At 32.4% G+C, this 24,985-nt stretch overlaps 1 long non-coding RNA gene across 1 annotated transcript; it reads left to right on the forward strand.

The window, feature by feature from the left end:
* The first annotated feature begins 6,969 nt into the window (after positions 1 to 6,969).
* Positions 6,970 to 8,437, forward strand: LOC143043625 (uncharacterized). The gene is made up of 3 exons (XR_012968511.1): positions 6,970 to 7,089; positions 7,406 to 7,534; positions 8,312 to 8,437. It is a non-coding gene; the product is annotated as an uncharacterized LOC143043625 (long non-coding RNA).
* The last annotated feature ends 16,548 nt before the right edge of the window (positions 8,438 to 24,985 follow it).

A 24,985-nucleotide genomic window follows, 5' to 3' on the forward strand; every position in this document is an offset into this window, starting at 1 on the left:
AATTAAGCTTTATAATAACCAGTGTATGTAAAGTGCGGATCCTAAAATATCATTTTTACTGTATATGCCATAAATGTCTAATGTAGAATGATAAATAAACAGACGAACTTTTTTTTACTTTCGAAGAAAATGAAGAAAATTAGTCAAAATGTATATGTTCAGAAATACATAATACTAATAAAACAAAGTAAGAGATGCGAGCGGGGTTTTATCGCGCCTAAAGCCATCCAGCTTTGAAATATATACCAAAATAGGTGAATATTTATGACATTTCACGAACAGATCGTGCAGGTGCTTTATAACTAACAGGTAAGATGTTGTTGCAGTACAAAATATTAATTTTAATACAATTAATAAAGTTGTATAACGTAGAATATGTTTTGTCATTCAGTTTCTTCATATTTAACTATGATGATTTCGTAATGCTAGTCATGTTTACTGTCGAATAATGATAATATTCTTTCATTTTTACTGTGGAGCGAATCATTAGTACTGTATATGCAGTGCATTTTCACTGTATAAATATTTATTAATTTTTTTATCTATTACAGCTCATTTTTTTAAGCATGTAGAGCAAGACTTTAGTTGACTTGCTTGTTTTTCTTTTATTGGATAATCGTTATGATAACACCCAATTTAATTCAAATATTAAAAATACAGGTTAAACTATCATATGCCTAATCATATTGTTTAAAAATGTCAATCTTATTTACAAAGTTTGTATAAACAATTAAACAAACAAAGCAAGCAAGCCAACCAAAGTTTTGCTTTGCATGCATTATGAAATTAGCTGTAAGGCCTTAATTTAGCCGACTTGCTCAAACAATAGATAAAGTAAGAGAAAGATTTGATAAAATTTAACTTACGGAGGAAAGTTTGGTTTTAAAACACTCTAATAAATTCAATAGAAATAACATTTATTTCAAATGTATTCCATTTAGTTTCTTATAAAGCGTATAGGGATCTTTATCCTTATTTTTTTTATCCATTTCCATGACACTTCACCACTAATTACGTACATCTTGATATAGATTGAATCTTTGTTTTCCCGTTTAAAAGGTTTTACACTGGAGCCATTTATAACTTGCTGTTCGGTGTGAGCCAAGACTCCATGTTGAAGACCGTATGTTTACGTATAATGGTCTACTTTTATAAATTGTGACTCGGATGGAGATTTGTCTCATTGACACATACGACATCTATATATGGCTCAAAAACGAAACGAGACGGGATAAAAAGGTATAAAAAAATCCACACTACTTTTTTAATATATGTATTATGGGCTTAATATGATTCAGAATAGAGTAAAATAGTGGGTCGCATTTGGGTATAAGCGTGACGCCGGATTGCCGATTTTTTGCAAGCGTGACAGGTGAAAGTCAAATGATTGTGTCGTGAAAAACGAGAAATGAAGTCTAGCGGGACACAGGAATCTGCCAAAACAATAAGCGGAATACGGGAATCTGCCAAAACAGTAAGCGGGATCCGGGATCAGAACCCCCCCAATGAGACCCCCAGAATAAGATATTTGTGTATATCAATCCTTTTGTTACAGTCATGCCTTCAATAACAAATGTATCCGATGCATGCATTTTTTTATATTTTTGGTCCCTTTTTCAATTTTGAGGGGTCCAAATTTAAAGACAAAAGTCCTTTAATATAGATATTTGGGATTCGTTGACATGCTGAATCTAACCGTGTATCTAGTTTGGGGATTTTTTGTCTAGTTGCCCACATAGAGTTCCAAAGGGTCTAAAATCAACAAAAATGAATTGTAGCAATCATTTCGTGTACAATAACCCAAATGTGTATGGTTTTACCTCTGCGGTAGTATCCATTCGCGGATCTAGAATTTTTCATTTTGAGAATCGCTTTTGTTACAAGTTTGAAAAGCTATATATTTGATGAAGAATGAATGAGGAGTTTGTATTTCAATTTGAAAATACATGTATCATAAATCCTAAAGTCATCAACTAAGTTTTTTCGTTTGTTGCAAGTGCATTTATCACATAATTCTACAATAAAAATTCCTCGCATCTTTGAAAATTCTACATTAATAATGATTGCACTAACAGTGATAATTCATCGCATCTATAGCTAAAATAGATCGCTTTCAATAATCGATATGCTATATTATGATGCTTTTATAACACTTATTTGAACTTTAATGCTATGTTTGTATATTATAAAGACATATCACAATGAAAACATGTTAAAACTTATCTTCAAATCAGTTAACTTGATATTTTCAAAACATAAACAAATACAGTTTTTCCATGATCCTTTATTCTACAATAGACATACCCGCATATAACAGTAAAAATGAACTAGCTGGATTCGCACTTTATATACACTGATAACTATAGTAATTAAATCGATGATTTTTACAATATATAAAATTATCATAAAAATCACACTGCTACAATAAGAAAAATTAGTTATAATTTTTTACTAAGGTTAAGTAATAGAACGTGGCTATGTATTTACACATCCCTGCCAACTGTAAAACTAAATTAAAACTATTATAATTCAAAAATTTCTGAAAAGTGTAAGAGTCAAGTACGGAAGCCGGAGTTACTGGACACAAGTGATGGCAGGAAATTAGTGATGGTAGGGAAAATGAGTAACTCTTCTATGTTTTTTCATTAATGCCCTCTGGGGAAACTGTCCTGAGCTTTCTTATCCAAAAACTTTTACAGCAAGTCTGTTGGGACTGTATTTTCACACGGTTGTTAAACATGTCAACTATCACCACCTTTGGGAATTTAGAGTTGTGCCAGTTCACATCGGAAATAACTATTTTTATTTTGGCATATCTTTGTAGACTTTGCGCCGTGTTTGGAAATTTTAAAATTGTTCCAGAGCTTGCTTAAATTGTATAAATTTCAAGATTTTGATAGAGTCTTAATTTGAATTGACATGATTCATTTGTCATCGTGCTATTACCGAGGAAGGATATCTGTTATCCGAAATATCTAACATATTGTTCATTTTATTGTGTTTTTGGTGATGTTGTACCCTTTTAGACTTGTTATATATTATGTTTTGTAGTGTACTGAATCATATTATATGATCCATCGCCCCGTAAGATTTTTCGTTGACTATTTATTCAGTCATTTAATATATATATATATATATATATATATATATATATATATATATATATATATATATATATATATATATGTTACAGTACATCGGTGAATTAAAAATTACATGTAATCACTAAAATTTAGGAATTACATGTAATTCGCGAGGCACTTAATAAATACAAGTAATGTCAGTTAACTGCTATTAGTCTGTTGTTATTTATTTATTATTGGCATTTTATTTCTTTTCTTTTGTTAAATCGTTTGACATCGGACTCGGACTTCTCTTGAACTGACTTTTAATGTGCGTATTGTTATGCGTTTACTTTTCTACATTGGCTACAGGTTTAGATGGAGGGTTGCGATCTCATAAACATGTTTAAACCCGCTGCAATTTTGCGCCTGTCCCAAGTCAGGAGCCTCTGGTCTTTGTTAGTCTTGTATGATTTTTAATTTTCGTTTCTTGTTTATAATTCGGAGTTTAGTATGACGTCCATTATCACTGTACTAGTATACATATTTTTGAGGGGCCAGCTGAAGGACACCTACGAGTGCGGGAATTCTCACTACATTGAAGACCAATTTGTGGCCCTCGGCTGTTGTCTGCTCTATGGTCGATTGTTGTCGCTTTGACACATTCCCCATTTCCTTTCTCAATTTTAATTCCTAAAACTGCCCAGTACAATGCAGTAATTACCAGTAATAACTGATTTTAAAATGATTTTTTAAACCTTCTACATATTATCTTAATATGATCATAAACAAGCTTCTGTTCAATATTGATAGAAATCCAGGATAATTTAAGAAAGTTATCAAAATTTTAAAAAAACTTTAACCACAGAGCGAATATTTGTGGACGCCGCTGTTGACGGAATTAATGTTGGTTCGCTTTTGCGACAAAAAACGCAGGCTCGACGAAAAGGAAAAAAAATGTCAACATTGAAAGTATTAAAAAAGAGATGGACCATTTAGTTGACTTATTTAATCCACAAAAAGATCATTCTTATACAGGAAGAAACGATGATAAAATGTTGTTGCAGGTATATAAGCTTCAGTTTTGAGGTCTTGAAAAACTCATAAAAACACGGAAATATGAAAATGTGACTCTTAACGCCATTAATTTGTATAAATTTGATTGTGAAGAATGTCAGCTTCATCGCAAATGTGTGACAAAAAAAATCATAGTTAAACATATTTTGTAAAAGAAATTTAACTCATGTCATTGGACAAGTTGATATGCAGAGTATGCCTGATGGAGATTTTAATATAACAAAATTATGAGATTTTAAGAATTCTCAAGATCATTTAACCAAATTTGCCATAATCTAATGTCTTTCTTAAAAAAAGAGCTGGCTAAGTTGCCTATGAATTTCTCAAAAATGTATGTCTCAATTTTGGTTTGATATCATTGTCTTGAATGCTGAAATGATTCTTAGGGAGTTTCAAAACTTATAAAACAACCATTTTCCAGATTCAATTCACAAACAATAAAGAGTATGCACTTTTAATCTGCCCTATAATCCTTGATCCTTTTAGTAAGCCCCTAAAATCCTTACCCCTTACTTTCTTATTTGATATCTTGAATTAAGTCTTTAATTTTTAAACCAAAACATGAAGTTAGTAAATAGCTGTAAAAATGACAACAACAAAAAATAAGTAAATACTTGTAATCCCTGAAACAACTAGTAAATACATGTAATTACTAAATTGACTAGTGATTACAGGTATTTACTGACATGTTTAGTTATTACGTGTAATTCCTAATTTCACCTATTTACTGTAACTTTGAAAGAAAAAAAAGAAATCTGATGTAATGCATATAAGCGATACGTCAGTACAGTAACAAAACAATACCCTTATCAAGTCCGAAAATATATAGAAATAGATTTGGCTTCATCACCACATTATCAACTTTTGTCGAGAAAGTATCCTCCCTCAATAAAAAATAAAGCAATTTGCGCTCTATTTTCATTTCGTAACTTTGAAAAGTATAGATCCTGTGTCCAAGCATTACTTTCAAAGAAATAAATTGGCTCCGATCTACTTTCTGTTTTAAATAAACTTGTGAATGGAAACGCAAAATGTGTAAATAGACAACAATGCGACAAAAGAGTAGATAACACCCAAGGTCACGATTGGGTTTTTATTCAGCCAGAAAATCCCAAACCCGGAGGCGTGCTGTGGCTTCCTAATAAACAAAAATAAGTACTTGTTTTGTCGGATTAATATTTACGAATTGAATGCTTCTTTTTGTAACTTCATTGGGGTGTAAAAGCGATGACCAAAGTACATTTTGTATGAAGCGCAGAAGCGGTCAACGCTTTTACAACCCTTTGAATTTACAGAAAGAAGCATTCAATACTTATAATTACATTTGTTAGCTATGATCACAGAAACACGAATTGTATATATTTTTAAATTTAATTCACCAGTGCACTTTATTGTGTGACCAAGTGTTATCATGGATGATAACTTTTATTGAGGTATGCAATTGCTGAAGGAATAACATGTGATGTGCGATTAGCCAATCAGAATAAAGTATTATACAATGTTATAATGAAACATACATCTTATGTAATTATTTACCTTTAAAACACGAAGGCTGTTAATTTCTTGGGTCAAAATTTATTACGAAATACAAAATAGTGAACGACCTGGTAGCCATCCCCACTGATCAACACATAGAATTCAATAATAGACCATCCAGAACTTCAAACGTCAAACAAATAAAACTTTTACCAACAAATACTGGCAATTATAAAAATTCGATTTTTCCACAATTATCATTTAATGGAACTTACTACCACATACTGCCAAGAACTGTAATTGAACTGTGGAAAGTTTTAAGGCAGTTATATCGCGCGACAAGTTACATCAGGGGCGCACACAAACTTCCTGGATAAGTTTAACTCAGTATTTTGAGTTCATTTCCAGTACTATACAGATACAGATACAGATACATAAAAAACGAAGGTAGATGTGTGGATTACAACCTTTAACCCACAATGCAAAATAAATATATATAACAATACTTCGATGCCCCAAAAGCTCATATAAAAACACAATGTATAAGAAAATACCTCTTCCAAGTCGGGAATATGACAGTTGTTATCCATTCGTTTCATGTGTTTGAGCTCTTGAATTTCCGATTTGATTACGGACTTTCCATGGAATTCTGTATTATTTATGTTTTTTTTTTCTTTTAACAAATGTACCAACATTTCAGTGTTATCTTTTAGGTTGCAAACATGACGCTGAAATTCGAATACTACGCTTTTCTTGTTTTTGTGAACAGTTGCATTTTGAAAAGCAGAGTGGACGCTGCAGGTTTGTATGAATTATAAAAATGCGAACTTTGTCTCATGAAAACGACCAAGCACAACATTTTTTTTAAATGCAGTCACATTCATTTTAGGGATAGAAATATCATTAATGTAGGCCAAACAAGAAATTAAGTATACATAACGTGCATGCGTACACGCTCAGAATTATATTTGGACACTTTAATCGGAAAAAGAATCTCGATTCAGAAGTATTGTAAACTTTGAAATTATTAGATGATAAAAAAAGTAGTCCGATTAACATTAATTGTTTACCACTTTGACTATCTTTCTATCATGTGTGTTCAAAGGACGTTTAATCCTCAATTTCATTAATAAATCATGAAGACTTCTATTTTGTGTAATTTTATCCTTTTCTTCTTATCAAAACAGCAGTTTACGTGTCAAGGACTGAAAATATAAAACAATCCTAAGATTTAAAAAGAGATATTTGGTTACCGTAAAATTGTATTTAAAAAACTGAGTTTAAAAATAAGTTTAATATTTAGATAGGATATCGCTATTTCATCAATTATGTTTTTCTCAAATAGACAGACGTTGTCCGAATGATTATATCCGTTGTAGGGACGGGATTCGATGCTTCCCTATTATATCGTTATGTGATGGTACGGCAGCGCTCTGTAAAGATGGTAGTGACAAAGATCCTGAGTTCTGCAGAGGTAGTTATAAATAAAATGGGACAATAACGATTCATTAAACTTTTAATCTGTTTGAAATTCTTATTTAATATCTAAATGAAGTAGATAGTGATTCTCGCGTATAGATTATCGCTAATGCAAAAGGGTGTACCACTGATATTAATGTTATACATTTTCGCAAACAGCCTGCTTGGCAATACAACAAAACACAAAATACTTCTTCAATTATGTCGCTTATATTCCTGATATGATCTATCATTAAATTTACGATGCTGTCTGTCAGTAAGGTGAAACGATTTAGTTTGTATCATTACATAATTAATTGTATACAATACAGCACAGATTTGTCCTTCTACTTATGCTAAATGTAGAAATGGCATCCAATGTTTCCCATTACAAGATCTGTGTGATGGGGATAACACTTACTGCCTTGATCAAAGTGACGAAGATCCTGACTTTTGTAGAGGTAAGGGCTGAACTTTTATATATTATCATTTGATACATATGTATGTAAGATGGGAAAATACAACCAATAAGATTGACATGCAAATGTTGCCATTTGAATCTGGATTACTGATATTAAAAGTTATCAGTATTTCGTAAATGTTTATTGATGAACTTAATATATATTTTATATGTCTATTAATGTAGGTGTCAGAAAGCTATTTCCTTTGTAGAATATTTGCATATAAAAAATAAATAGCACTCGTTATGTAATTATAATGGTTTTTTTTTCTATTTGTTTTATCATTGTTGTCTGTATTTGACTTTATGTATAGTTAGATAAATTATTATGTTACCCTCTTTGTACCTGTGGCCATTTATTTTGGGGAATTTAAGTATCTAGATAACTGTAGATTCATTTATTTTCGTGGGTACCAATTCTTGTGAAAAGAGGAAAACTTGCATAATCATGGATATTTGAATTCGTAGTTTTGACAAAGTCAACATGCATTTCTTTAGAAAAATTTGCATAGCGTTGATCATTTCAATTCGTTTTGTCCCTGTGTCCAAGAAATCCACGAAAATTGGTGTCCGACGAATACTAATGACTCAACAGTATCAGAAGATGAGGTGTGAGTACCAATAAGACCACTCTCCATTCAGGTTACAACCTAAGAATAACCTCTAAGATATTAAAATACCGTCTTCAATACGGAACTTAGGCTCAAACGGAACAGCAAGCTATAAAATGCCCTTACTAGTGTAAAACTATTCATTTGAGTATCTGTTTTTGTAATAGATCAAAATTGTGAGCCTGGTTACACTAAGTGTAGGGATGGTGTACACTGTTTCATGTCTCAATGGCTCTGTGATCGTGCAGGAACATATAATTGTCCAGACCATAGTGACGAAGACCCAGAGTTCTGTAAACGTGAGTAAATTTTAGGTACTAGTATATGAATAAATTATCTGCATTCGCCGTATGGAATTATGAATAAATTTGGTGATCGTGCGACCTCGTGCAATTCCATGCATATTAATCCTTATTTTTGTCTGTCAAGCCGATAATCGATAGCTTACGTATATTCGAATTCAAAAAATCCATTTAAGACAAACATATGAATGTAAATGATTACCCTTTAGAGATTCACATGAAATACTGCTTTCCCAATCAGCAGACATCATTATTATGTTGTACTGTTATACCACTGTCCCAGGTTAGGGGAGGTTGGGATTCCGCTAACATGTTTAACCCGTCACATTATTTATGTGTGTGCCTGTCCCAAGTCAGGAGCCAGGACTTCAGTGGTTGTCGTTTGTTTATGTGTTACATATTTGTTTTTCGTTCATTTTTGTATTTATAGGAGGCAATTAGTTTCTCGTTTGAATTGTTTAACATTGTCATATCGGGGCCATTTATAGATGACTATGCGGTATGGGCTTTGCTCATTGTTGAAGGCCGTACGGTGACCTATAGTTGTTAATGTCTGTGTCATTTTGGTCTCTTGTGGACAGTTGTCTCATTGGCAATCATCCCACATCTTCTTTTCTATAGAGTATAGATTGATCGGGTCGAAAGCAGAATTTATATGTCTTAGTATGATGGCAGGTGTACCTTCGAATTATTTCATTTTTATTTCACTTACATAACGCACACCATGTCTAGTAAGTACAATTCAGGCTACAGTATCGATGTTCAGATCTCGAAAGCGACTAGGGAGAGAAATACCAATGTAACAAATTAAAAAAGAGGAGACCACACGAACTCTAAAATGAGTTAGACATGTTACGAGAAACCGTTATCTGTTTTAATGCATCACAGCAATGCCAATTTACGCTTTAAAAAAATATCACCATCAGAAAAAGAAAACAATCGGTAAGATTACAGATCTCTTGTCTATTCTAACATCTAAAAAATCGAATACTTCAAAAACATGTCGAAAGTGAGTTCAATCAAAAAGATATGAGTTTAATGTTATATATAACATTGCCATAAAAGCGGAAGGTTTGGCATACCACAAAACCAGGTTCAATCCACCTTTTTGTTATAAAAATGTCCTGTACCAAGTCATGGAAATGGCCATTGTAATATTATAGTTCGTTTCTGTGGGTTAGATTTTAATGTTGTGTTACTGTTGTGTCGTAGTTCTCCTCTTATATTAGATATGTTTCCCTCAGTTTTAGTTTGTAACTCGAGTAGTTTTTAATTGTCAATCGATTTATGAATTTCCAACAGCGGTAAACTACTGTTGCCTTTATTTATGTCGATCAAGGAATTCTTGATCAAGACCGTAAAAACAATGTACGGTCGATTTCAGTTGTTCTTTCTCAAAATCCTGTTTTCATGCCAGGTGCACGTGCATACACATGTAAATTAAGTCCGTATACTCAAAACATGTATAAGCGTAGCGTAATAATCAATATAGATAAACTATAAAGAAATACAGAATTGACAATTATAAATCTTAAATAATCACGATTGGCATATATTCTAGTACTCTTATGTTCTATTATATGTCTTTTTGTCTTTTTCTTTTTTCTAGCCATAATGTGTTTGTTTCTTTTTCGATATGTGAGTTTTAATGTCCCTCTGCTACCTTTCGCTCTTCTTTTGAAACCGTCCATATGTGTCAATACCAAGTCAACATGTGTAGGAGATATACTTTTGCATAATGTCAATGTCACTTAAATACAGGTTATTCGTGTATATATTTAGGAAAGGAGTAGGTCTAGTAAGGCCTCTTTTTGCCCACAAAATATAGCAGTTTTACAAAATTGTTAACATGTAAAATTTTAGTTATTTATTGGAATTAGAATGCTTCTGCTACATACATATGGGCTGTTTTTGAATATACAAAGCACATATATCGGGTACTAGCATCATTAAATCATTCTAAATTAGTGAAAATCAAATCTTTACAATTTTAGTATTATTATTAAATTTTAGACGGTTTCCGTCTTAAACGAAAGTGGCCGAATTTGTGTTCATTCTTAATATTGAAATGTAAGTTGTATTTGATGATAATACATAACATATATAAGGGTTGAGGATGAACACGGATGCGGCGACTGTCATTTTTGACAAAAAACATCTGAAAAGTGACATTTTTTGGCGTATTTGATAGATTTTTCATATTTAAGCTTGAATCGAAGCGTTTTTAATGAGTAAATCAGTTAAAATCCTTCGCATAAACTTATTGAGTCAACTGAAATAGACAATAGTGTTTAAAAAGTGTCCAAATTCTTTCGTCAGATAAACCTAAAATTTGAGGCCAAAATAGGCCCTTCCCGGACCTACTCCTTTGGACGATTAAATAAAGCTGTTATGAGCTAGCTTTATCCGTGCTTGTCCCGGTATTCACTCGATTATAGATGTATTGAACCAGACTGAAAGAATAACAATACAATACTCATGACCAACAGTGAACATTACCTCCTGATTAAATCTTAGAGCACATTATTCTTATGTATCTGTTTAACAACAGAAATATTTATTTCAATCTTCGACTTTACATAGCTTATTCGTTTGAGAAGATTTCCTCCCAAACTGTCCTGATTTTAACATCTGTTACTGTTTATATTCTCAAATCAAATTGTTGGTCCTCCTCATCATCCAAAACATTTAATACAATAATTTCCTTAAAGTTGATACTATTGTTTATACCAATGTATAGATCAGACATCTTAATATAAGACATCCATTTAGAGTGTGCCATTTGATACATGCAAAAAAACAAAGTTCTGTGAAGGGACACACTCATCATTAAACCACTAGAGTTCTGACAATAAAATGGGTGTTTAATTATTCAAAAATTAAACTCCGAACTAGACGAAAGTTACTCAAGAGAACGGTGTTTTAAGTTATGACAAAATTAGTTTACCGATATTCGAATATCGTAAACCGATTTGGAAAAGCACGGTGAGCTTGGACGTTATACGATTACCCTCCCGGAGCACCTGAGATCACCCTTAGTTTTTGTTGTGGTTCGCGTTGCTTATTCTTGAGTTTTCTATGTTGTGTCATGTGTTCTATTGTTTGTCTGTTTGTCTTCATTCGTTTTTGGCCAGGCGTTGTCAGTTTATTTTCGATTTATGAGTTTGACTGTCCCTCTGGTATCTTTCGTCCCTCTTTTACTAACATAAGGTTTGTAGTGTTTCTGATGGATTGCAGGTCTATGGATAAGACTGTTTTACTTGAAAGACACGAATGGAACTTTCTCTCATTTCTTTAAAATTCATCAAATTTAACAAGTAATTGTTTCAAAAACTGAAATTTTTTGCTAAGTCATGATAGTTTAACCACAATTAGATGGTAATGGGTGTTTTATTGTGGACCTTTCTTGATTTTAAGTTCAAATGTTTTTTTCTTCTATTTTCGTAAGAGTATTTGATGCCGGTTATTCTCAGCGGTAGAACTGGGTTTTTGAAAGAGGTCAATCGCAGAATGATGTATCTATCCTGCAGAGAGGATCAATTCGTAATAAATTTTAAACGATTTAATGTTAAAATATCTTATAAAACGTGTAAAAGATCAGATTGTCGTACAACCAAAGACAATAACAATCAAAAACAAGGAGTAAACAGACTCACAAAACCAAAGGACATTTACATCAACAGTTATAAGCAATAAATAAGAAACAACACGAACTCCACTAAAAACCGGGAGTGGAATCAGGTGCTTCGGAAGGGTACGCATTTTCTGCACCGTATACGGCACCCGTCGTGTTATCTCTTTGTTCAGTTCGGTAATGATGGAAAGTATTTATGACTGAGGAAGAATAACAGATATGATTTCTGACACACTTTTGTCATAATGGCCAATCAGCTCATGATGGCGACCGTAAAATTTCTTGAGTGATGACCTTGATTTGATTGATTCATAGCCCTTTCTTAGCATCTTTTGAGAAATCAGTTTTTCGTTCAACAAAATCAACGTACTTTGAGCTAGCTGTAGAGTAACGTAAAAAGATAAAGAAATGATAGGAAGGAAGTAACGGGTTGTTAAAAATATTGAGAAATATATTTGTATAAATGTCTATGCATCCGAAATGTTTAAGTAAATTTATTCTCATAACGAACGCTTAAAGCCAAATGATGTTCGTATTATTGGAAACTTATATAGAATATCAATTATATTTCGAGTGAAAAACAAACATTGCATGTGACTGTCATACAAATGAGAGGGTTAGCCAGCTGTAAAACCATGTTTTCTCCATCATTTTCTACATAAGAATTGTCCTCGCAGTTCGGTATTTTTGTTGTTTTACTTTTTTATATTAGTATTTGTAAAACTTATTACAGAACAAAGTTGTCCTGAATTTGATGGCTGGGGCGGTTGGAATGGTTGGAGGAAATGTCGGGACGGAAAACAATGTTTCAACGCAAAAGGCTTATGTGATGGCGACCCTGCGTATTGTAATGATGAAAGTGACCAGGACCCAGATTTTTGTAAAAGTATTTATCATCTATTATCTATCATGATTTCATTGATAAAGGATTGCTGCTCAAAAGGAAGCTATTAAACCAGTAGTTCCAAATGGTGATGTTGAAATCATCCCTTTGTAAATTTTACGCCATCACGAGTTGGTTGACCGTTATGAAATAACCGTTTCACAGATGATATCGGATATGTTCCGTGCTACCAATAAGAATATTAACCTGATTTGAAATAACATAAGCAAATGACGGGTGCCCCATGTGGAACAGGATCAGCTTATCCTTTGAAGCACCTGAGGTCCCCGAGTTTTTGGTGGGGTTCGAGTTGCTTAGTTTTTAGTTTTCTATGCTGTGTCTTCTGTACTATTATTTGTCTGTTTGTCTTTTTATTTTTAGCCATGGCGTTGTCAGTTATTTTTCAATCTTTGAGTTTGACTGTCCCTCTGGTATCTTTCGTCCCTCTTTTTTTTTTATAAATGCCATTACTGCAAAGTGCATGAATATAAAAAAAAGATGTGGTATGATTGCCAATGAAATAACTCTCCACATGAGACCAAATGACACAGAAGTTAATATCTATAGGTCACCGTACGGCCTTCAACAATTAGCAAAGCCCATACCACATAGTCAGTTGCTATGAAAGGCCCCGAAATGACAATGTAAACCAATTCAAACTTGAAAACTAACGGCCTAATTTATGTACATAATCTGAACAAAAAACAAAGTGCCAACACATAAACAAACGACAACCACTGAATTACTGGCTCCTGACTTTGGACATGAAGTTTGTTTCCCACTTCCTTAACATATTTAAGTCATGGTCCATAATTCAAAACTCCATAACTGCGGACGAGTTCAATAATTTGAAAATCCTGAAATTCTTTTCGATGGACTAGTGTATTCAATTTTTATCAGAAACGCATCATAATTTAAATAGACAACTATCTTTAAATCTTCTTTTGGGTTCAATATGCAAACACTTTTGGAACAGGGACCATTTTCTTAATATTTAAAATTGATAAAATAATACTATTAATAGAAGTTATCAAAAGTAATAAGAAAAATACCGCGTTCAAAGGTAAAGTGGTAAAAGGGGAATCCAAGCTAGGTAGAGGAAGATGTGGTATGAGTACATGTACCAATGAGACAACTCTCCATCCAAATAACAATTTATAAAAGTTCATTATTATAAGTCAATGTACGGCCTTCAACACGGTGCCTTGGCTCACACCGAACAACAAGCTATTAAGGGCCCCAAAATTGTATCTAAGATCTAAGTGGAACACAGCTGTTTTATGTGTCTTTGGATAACTGTATACATAATATGCTTTCCTTAATCTGTCTTTTATATTACTTTGATAACAGACCAACCATGCAGTGAAGGCTATATCATATGTCGTGATGGTAATAAATGCTTTCCTTAATCTGTCTTTTATATTACTTTGATAACAGTACAGACATGCGGGGAAGGCTATATTAAATATCGAGATGGTAATGAATGCTTTCCTTAATATGTCTCTTCTATTACTTTGATAACAGACCAGACATGCAGTGAAGGCTATATTAAATGTCGTGATGGTAATGAATGCTTTCCTTTGTGGGGATTATGCGATGGTGACTATAGAGGGGGTACCTGGTATAACTGTAACGATTGGAGTGATGAAGATCCGGCATTCTGTAGGGGTATGTGTTTTCTTTTTTTTTATTTACTTAATTATCTGATTAAGGTAACAAATAAAGGATACAGTAGAATACCGCTGTTCAAATGTCATAAATCGATTAAAAAAATTTAATCCGGGTTACAAACTGAAAACGATGGAAACACATCAACTATAAGAGGAAAACAACGGAAAACAGTAACACTGATTTGCAACAAAAATAAACACCATTGCAACATGCATAGAAACGAAATATTTGATAAGAACTGTCATGTTCTGACTTGGTACAGGATTTTTAGAAAAAGTTGGTGTGTTAAACCCACTTTACTGCAATGTAACAAATACCGCTAACATGACATTATATGACAACAATTCAGTACAACTAACTGTTAGAATACTCAGGAAAGAGAAATACATGAACAATTAAATACATTTGTACATTTCGACAAGTTGACTACAGAATAACAACAAACACCTAGAATTAATTTTCGACAGTTAAAAAAACCCAGTATAATAAAATTACGAGTAATGCGTCACACGGATGTATCAACGCCCCAAAAAGTGATGTCACAGGTAACTTTCTTTTACAAAACTGAATATAAATCGGGATTAAGTTTGTAATGCTGTTGTTTGGTGTATGTTATAACAATTACGAGAAATCGATTGTTTCTTCTAAATCAAATCATGCGAACTGTTTTTACAAATAAATCCTGTGCATATAGTTGCTTTAAACTGAAATCATACAAATGAACTAGGTGATCAAATATCTTTACTTTACATACGAATAGTAAATAAAAAATAGGATTAAAACTACAAACGATAAGACCGCATCATAACTATATACATGAATGTTGGATGTAAACATACCGAGAACGTCATTTTTCAGCAGCCATTTTGATGAAATGTCTGAATAAATGTAAATCTGTATACGACCTAGACGTTCAAAAAATCTCGAAATCTAGGTTAAAGATAAAAAATAAACTCATCATAGATACCAGGCTTAAAATTATATATACACGTCAGACGCGCGTTTCGTCTACAAAAGACTCATCAGTGACGCTCGAATAAAAAAAATAAAAGCACATCCTTTATAAGCGCTAGTTGTCTTGTTGTGGTAATCAAAAGATGACAACTTGTTTACTTTTTAACTGATGCTAGCTGCCACATTATTATTTTTTTAATACAAGAATTGTACAGTTGAAAAAAAATCTGTTCTTTTCCTCGTTTTTGTATCCCTCAAGATTGGGAGGTACATATACAATGAAAGAACAAAGTATGGTAATGTGGTAAATACAACTACCAATGACTACTACTGAATAAGAAAGATGCAATGGACGACAACAAAACTACATACAGGCTTTCCATATACTCGGAATCAATTATATGATTAATAACTTGATAAATATTTAGACATACATGAAAACGTTTCGGAATACTTGTTATGTGAATCTGTTTTTTTCTATATTGTGAACAAATGTTTTTGATTAATCCCGCGTGGTCTATTTTGTACAGCATGCGACATTATCAATTAATTAAACTAGACTTGAAAGTTTCTATGTCTAATAACACGGCCGACACTCGGCTAACCGAGAGATTGATCGGTTAATCTATATTGAGTATTCGGCTATATGGGCGGTTGGTCTGTTAATCGGGTTGGTTATACGTCTGTTAAGAGTAAAACGCTTAATTTAATGTTAAACTCTATTAAATATACAGATTTTTGGCATGTTATAAGAACCAAATCAAAAAATTAAAAGTGTCTGACAAAATTATATCTATCATAGAACATTTTGCACTTGTAAAAACATTTCTTAGTCTGCGCAGTTTTCAGTAAAACTAAAAGGCGTCGCGAAAGTATGTAGTATTTATGCTTATACGCATAGCAATTTTTTTAATAAATAGCGAAACAAACAAATTTAGATATCATTTAAAGGACAAAAAATAGTACTGTGGTTCTAAAAAATAAATTGACATTAGTAAATATTTCATAATTGTAAAATAACGTGAATAATACCACGTTTTAGTGAAAATTATGGGAATAAAGTCTGTTAATGGGTTGGACAATCGAAATTGTGTCAGTTAAGAGTTATCTAGCCACGACAATAATTTTGCTATCTTAATATTTTCCCCTTGAAAAATTTAAGAATGAGCTGTTCCTGAGTAAACAAAAATGACAATACGGTGCAACAGTATCCTAGAAAGAGCATTTTTATTTTGACTTTCTATGCATTTTATTGAAGGGTGTGTCACTTCAATATAGCGTGATATGGAATATGCATGAATTGTTTATTGACGTTTTCAATCAGTCTTAATTTTTGTTTCTGTTCGAAGAAGCACGTTCTCAATTCCGACTGAAAGTGTCTTTCTTATACAACACAGGGTACATATAATTTGTTCTCGTTCACTGTGACACATATGAACATGATTTTTGTTACTGGACGTTAAACCCTAATTCGTCAGCATCATCCAATTGGTTCTTTTCTTCTATTACTCAATCATATGTTGTTTACAAATCACTCTAAAGAAGTAAACGGAAAGGAGCGAATGCAGCTACATTGGGTTATTTCAAGTTTCAATTCATTTTATTCCGTTTAGTTCCTTTCTACATAAGTGCAGAGGAGAACTACAGTTGTTTATGGTGGCCGGTGAAGTCCATTTCGCGTTTTCGCGATTTCGCCTTTCATATTCTATACGGCGAAAACGCGAAATCGCGAAGTCGAAAACGCGAAAACGCGAAGTCGAAAACGAGAAATCGGTTTCTCGTTTCCGCGTTTACGACTTCGCAATTTCGCGTTTTCGCCATATAGAATATGTAAGGCGAAAACGCTAAAACGCAAAATGGCATTAACTTGCCACCATAGTTGTCCGCATGTAAACTTCTAGAATTTGTCACCAATATAAGTACATCGCAATCCGTTACTGTTTCAACAGCCATCGGTGTTTCATGTGTGTATTCTTAAACAAGTATTCTTTTTCTCTCGTTTTTAGCAATGTATCACTCTCTACTGTCCTTATATATTATTCTATATTCTGCGTTTCCATCCAGATTCTCGTGTATACCATGAGGTCCGGATTGGGGGTATTGCTTATTTCTGTATTCTTTAAATTGTTATGTCATTTTTTTCTACATTTTATTTATCTTACTCATTATTCTTTCTTTATTTTTTATATATTTTGTCATCCTAATATATTTTACTTACTGATGTTTAGTTACATTACAACGTTTATCTCTGATTTATATACTGGTTACCAATGTAGATGACAAATTTGTGTCATTCATGACAATTAAACAGAATCAACATGACATATGCGATCATTCTTGGATGAAATTAATATTACTTTAATATTACACTTTTTGAAACCATTTTTATCAATTTTCAATTTCATGTGTTGTTTCCGTATGTGTTATGTTTGATTGCTCATGTGTTGTTTTCGTATATTTTAGCCGCTCGTCTTGAGCCTACTCATTTGACCCGATAACACCCCATATAGCAATAAAATTATACTTTTATTGCCATTCATAATTCTTAACAGACCAATTAACAGACCGGGTTGTATACATCCGACCCATTAACAGACCAGGTTTTAAATAAAGATTTATTTATGTCACCAAAATACAGATTTTCGTGTAGATTTTTCACACAATGATATCAATATGGTTGACAAACATAATGCCTTTCTTTTTTCGATGTTCAAAATATTGAATGCAAGTAAATTTAACCAATGTGTCATTTTGTGTACATTTTATGTGTGTAAAATGTGTATAAATTTATTGATGAGTAGTCCGCCTTTTCATTTAATAGATCGTACATCAAAGCTAGAAAAATAATAATTACACCACTGAATTCAGTACATTGAATTGTTTTGTTAGACATGAATACTTTTGATGATGAAAATATATTTAGAAAGTTATACAATGAAACATGCTGAACTTTCAATGATTTTCTCGATAACACCTGATTAACAGACTTTAGCCAACCCTATTAACAGACCAACCGCCGATATAGCCGCATACTCAATATAGATTAACCGACCAATCTCTGGGTTAGCCGAGTGACGGCCGTAAATAAGCAAGTACACATAATTGACATAAAACTAGAACTGTGGTGTTCAAACGAATCTGGATCTCAAGAAAATTTTCAATTGGTAAAAGAGTTCTTCGACATGAGGTAGTTGTGGTTCAGAACTTTACCATACGGATTTGCTGAGGAGTACCAAATATATATATGGATTGTATATAAAAAAATAAAGTGAGATGCAAGTTAAGTTTAGTTGCAGTAAATTTTGTTTGCTGGATTTATCTTTTTCAGTACACGAGTGTGCCAACGACTATGTGAAATGTCGAGACGGTATCCAGTGTATTAATCGCAATCGTCTGTGTGACGGATACAGATGGTCTCCTAAAATTGATTGTGTTGATCAAAGTGATGAGGATCCTGAGTTTTGTAAATGTAATTAAATTTCTATATTAATGCATGAATTAAAAAATCAAAAATTGAAGTTATGAATAAGAATGCTTCAACCGGTTTAAGGCTGCTGAATAATTTCACTACCTATGAATAAACTGTCATTAAAGAAATAACGCGTTGAATAAAAGCATATACATGTCTGATTAAGAAATAATTCATGGAAGCCAAACACTTGTTGTAAATTTACACATGGCCAAGGCCGTGATATATGCGTTAATGTTATCCCTCGCTAACGCTCAGGATAAAATTCGAATATCACGGCCCAGGTCATGTGTAAATTTCCAATAAATCTATGGCTTCCATGAATTATTTCGATTCTTATAGGAAAAATACGGTCATTTAAAAACTGAAGCGAGGGTGGGAATGCCGTGTGTGCTTCTGTTCTTTTTTACTCCCTGTTAGACAAAGCTCAAACTTCATAATAAATCTGTAGCTTGCATGAATTAATTCGTAAATAACCGTTAGAAAAAAATTAACTTTATTCTTTTAATTATTAAACCGAACATTTGTTATTTTTTATCTTAATGTTTTTCTCGTCAGTTATGGTCAAATCCAAAGATGGCATCTCGTATCTAAGGAGCAGCCATGTTGACTTGCTGAAATCTGTAAATATGCGAATAATGCATTAGAATAGATAATTATACCTCGTTTACACGGACATTCAATTCGAAGTGAATTCGAATCGGATGCGAATCGAACTCGCAAATCGCGTTCACAAACTCTTCTTTTTTAATTCGATTTGATTCGAATTGGCTAATTCGAATTAACTTATTCGCATTAGAAATACGCTTTTGTGAATACGAATTAAAAGTTAACGTCGTTTGGACAGTAAAGCGAATTTTACGCGCATTGTAATTCGAATTAGAATTGACGTTAGGACGTGAAACGTTCCGAATGCGAATTAAACTAATTCGAATTAGTTAATGCGAATCTAATTCGAATTACGTGTGACCTTAGCATAAAACAACACCTACCTCAAAGAATCATTTTAATGTAATAGTATACGAATTTAAATGGTTTACGTAATGGAAAAACCTCCAGCTTCAGCATTTTCATATGTATGACGTCATGTTTTGAAATGACTCAAATGCGCCAAAAGCAATCATGAACTTTAGCTTAATGTTATTCTATTTTGATTTGTAGATTTCTAATTTTTTTCTTTAAAACATTCAAATAAGAATAAAAGTTTTGTAGTCTTATTTCAATTTCAGTTTAAAAAAAATATCGGTAAAGCGTTTGTACATATTCTCGGACACATGTGGATTTACGTGGGAGGTATCTTGTAACATTCATTATTATGTATCTCTGAGTCTGCGCTAAGTATAAATATATCGAGAATTTTGTCACGATGTTGTTTACATAAGTGAAAGAAACACGTCTGATCAGAATATCTCATTCAACACAGCAGCTTTTTTTACATTTTAATAAAATTTTAATGAAGTTAATCAAAATGTTAAAAATAAGGATGCAACTTTAAGAAAACCTTAAATCAGCAACGTTGCACTTAGACTCAGTAGTTCAGGACAAATATTGTCATAATTGAAATCAAGTAAATAAAAATTTTGAAAATGATAATGGATATAGGAAGATGTGGTGTGAGTGCCAATGAGACAACTCTCCATCCAAATAACAATTAATAAAAGTAAACCATTATAGGTCAATGTACGGCCTTCAACACGGAGCCTTGGCTCACACCGAACAACAAGCTATAAAGGGCCCCAAAATTACAAGGGTAAAACCATTCAAACGAAAACTTTAAATTAGCAACGTCGCACTTGGCCTCAGTAATTCAGGAAACTGTTGTTACAATTACAAACGTTTCATTACAGTACATGCATGTGCTTCGGGGCACTCTAAATGTAGGGATGGTATTCATTGTTTCCCCGATGTGTCCCTTTGTGATGGACGGAGGCACGTTTGTCCAGATGGAAGCGATAAAAATGAAGATTTCTGCAAAGGTATGAGTTTACAAGTCTGATTTTAAAGCACAACAATTGCCGAAAACAAAACATAAAGATTGGAGAGACAAAACAGATGTTTAAAATGGCAAAACCAATCATCTTTCGGAAATATTAAAGAGACCATAGAAACCTATGTTCAACATGAAAATAAACGAAAAAACAAATAATAAAAGTCGTCTATACTTCACTGTTTATGGCCTTTGTATGTTTCTTATGACAAAAATACATTGCATTCTGTACGAAAAGAAGGGAAGAAAATCTTTAGCAATGCTCGATACCAGGTATTTAGAAGGGTAAAACATAATATAAACGTAAAAGAGTGGATATAACAAAGCAAAAAAGACAAAACGTTATGCCAAATACCAGCAAGGAATACAAGCTTTGCAAGAAGGAGAATAATTTCTGTTTTACAATATTACCAAGTCAGGAATATGACAGTTCTGTCCATTCGTTTTATGATATGTTTTGTCATTTGATTTTGCAATGTTATTATGTGATTATGGACTTTCCGATTGGATTTTCCTTTGAGTTCAGTATTTTTGTGATCTTACTTTTTCATATTTTATAACAACTTATTTATTAAACAAATATACGTATGTCATGCTAACTAACTAACAATTTAGAAAGTAATAATGAATAGTTGAATTTTATTGTTTGAACTAACGACAACGATTGTATTCTTTTATGCCGATCATTTGCACTTATTTAATTAGTAAAGGATCTAACTCAAGATTAAAATTCTTTGTCGATACACATCAATCATGTTGTTATTTCATTTAGTCAAAACCCTCTTACACAAGTTACAGCACTATGATTGTACTTATCGTTGTTTCATTTAGTTAAACCCCTCTTACACAGGTTACACTACTATGATTGTACTTATCGTTATTTCATTTAGGTTAACCCTCTTACACAGGTGACAGCACTGTTATTCTACTTATCGTTATTTCATTTAGTTAAACCCTCTTACACAGGTTACACCACTATGATTGTACTTATCGTTATTTCATTTAGTTAAAACCCTCTTACACAGGTGACAGCACTGTAATTCTACTTATCGTTATTTCATTTAGTTAAACCCTCTTTCACAGCTTACAACACTATGATTGTATTTATCGTTATTTCATTTAGTTAAAAACCCTCTTTCACAGATTACAGCACTATGATTGTACTTATCGTTATTTCATTTAGTTAAAACCCTCTTACACAGGTTACAACACTATGATTGTACTTATCGATATATCATTTAGTTAAATCCCTCTTACATATATTACAGCACTATGATTGTACTTATCGTTATTTCATTTAGTTAAAACCCTCTTACACAGGTTACAACACTATGATTGTACTTATCGTTATTTCATTTAGTTAAAACCCTCTTACACAGGTTACAACACTATGATTGTACTTATCGTTATATCATTTAGTTAAATCCCTCTTACATAGATTACAGCACTATGATTGTACTTATCGTTATTTCATTTAGTTAAAACCCTCCTACACAGATTACAGCACTATGATTGTACTTATCGTTATTTCATTTAGTTAAAACCCTCTTACACAGGTTACAACACTATGATCATTGTACTTATCGTTATTTCATTTAGTTAAACCCCTCTTACACAGGTTACACTACTATGATTGTACTTATCGTTATTTCATTTAGGTTAACCCTCTTACACAGGTGACAGCACTGTAATTCTACTTATCGTTATTTCATTTAGTTAAACCCTCTTACACAGGTTACACCACTATGATTGTACTTATCGTTATTTCATTTAGTTAAAACCCTCTTACACAGGTGACAGCACTGTAATTCTACTTATCGTTATTTCATTTAGTTAAACCCCTCTTACACAGATTACAGCACTATGATTGTACTTATCGTTATATCATTTAGGTTAACCCTCTTACACAGGTAACACCACTATAATTGTATTTTTCGTTATTTCATTTAGGTTAACCCTCTTACACAGGTTACACCACTATGATTGTATTTATCGTTATTAAATATCATTAAAACCCTCTTACACAGGTTACAACACTATGATTGTACTTATCGTTATTTCATTTAGTTAAAACCCTCTTTCACAGGTTACAACACTATGATTGTACTTATCGTTATTTCATTTTGTTACACCCTCTTACACAGGTTACACCACTATGATTGTACTTATCGTTATATCATTTAGTTAAAAACCCTCTTTCACAGATTACAGCACTATGATTGTACTTATCGTTATTTCATTTAGTTAAAACCCTCTAACACAGGTTACAACACTATGATTATACTTATCGTTATATCATTTAGTTAAATCCCTCTTACATAGATTACAGCACTATGATTGTACTTATCGGTATATCATTTAGTTAAACCCTCTTACACAGGTTACACCACTATGATTGTATTTATCGTTATTAAATATCGTTAAAATAATCGATTTTCCTTTACATCATTTCCAGACTATGTTTAATTTTTAAAAAGAAATCTAATCATTTTCTTTAATCAGAATAGTTCTTTTATTGTAGAGAGAAATTGTGCATCTGGCTTCACTAAATGTAGAGATGGTATCCATTGTTTTCCTTACTCATCTTTGTGTGATGGACAGGAAATTTATTGTGCGGATGGCAGTGATGAGGATGATGAATTTTGCAAAGGTAAATAGAAAGTACATGTAAATATCACCACAACAATGTTAAATCTGCAAATTTTCTATTTTTTAGTTCTTCCCTCGCTAGGATTCAACAGTAAAATCACCAAAAAACTGAGCTCCGAGGAAAATACAAAAAAGGAAAGTCCCTAATCAAATGTCAAAATCAAAAGCTGAAACACATCAAACGAATGGATAACAACTGTCATATTACTGGTACTGATTTAACATTTATACGATCTGATCAGGGGATAAAATTAAACGATTTTGAGGTGACATGATACAAATTACAATTATGTTAATCTCTATTATATCATTTATTTCAGCTGCTTGGTTCAAATAGTAAGAACGACACGAGGACGGTTGTAAAGTAAAAGCCTAAGGAAAGATCTTTTCGTCAAATAAAGATATACACATGTGAATTATAATTGCAATTTAATCGTTGTTGTGGTTCTATGTTTTCCACATAGTGGTTTGATGTCAAAATCAAAAACTCAAACAAATTAAACGAATGGTTATAAATTTCCATCATATTGAAAACGATACTAATCATCTTAAACCTATATATAACAAGTGAAAATGTCACAAATGGGGATACAGCAATTCAAATTGTGTTTATGTAGCATATGAACACAAAGAGCGCATTCTCCGTTCAATATTAGGAGACCATCATCATTTCCTTTGACTTTTTCGTTCTATAGTTACAATTACAAAATCAACAGCATGTTCACAAAAAGTAAACATCCAACAACTTTACCAGTAATTTTCCTGAAAAAAGATTGAATAAAAACATAAAGTAATGTAGCATACATTTCGGGGATAATTGATTTTATTTTCAAAAAGAGTAGGATTAATATGCCTTTATTTGCACCAAAAGATAGTGCAAATTGATAGATCACCGTATATATATATTCTTATATTTTTCGGGGATATTATGAACTTATTCATGGAAATTTGGATAATTTAGCACTGTATATAAATATTGGTGGGGTTAATTTGTTGTTGATTTCATGTGTATATGCAAACCATGATATGACTTAAGATGTTAACAAAGTTTAGTCACACAATTTTGTCTTTGAAGTTGTGTAAATTAAGTGATGTGTTACTGTTAATTGTTGTCCCATTATGTATACATACTTTTTGAAGGTTTTTATTGGTAGTTTATTATAATCTGTAAAAGAGGGACGAAAGATACCAAAGGGACAGTCAAACTCATAAATCTAAAACAAACTGACAACGCCATGGCTAAAAATGAAAAAGTCAAACAAACAACAAACAAGACACAACATAGAAAACTA

The sequence above is a fragment of the Mytilus galloprovincialis genome, chromosome 8, assembly GCF_965363235.1.
Source record: "Mytilus galloprovincialis chromosome 8, xbMytGall1.hap1.1, whole genome shotgun sequence".
In the NCBI taxonomy this organism is placed as follows: domain Eukaryota; kingdom Metazoa; phylum Mollusca; class Bivalvia; order Mytilida; family Mytilidae; genus Mytilus; species Mytilus galloprovincialis.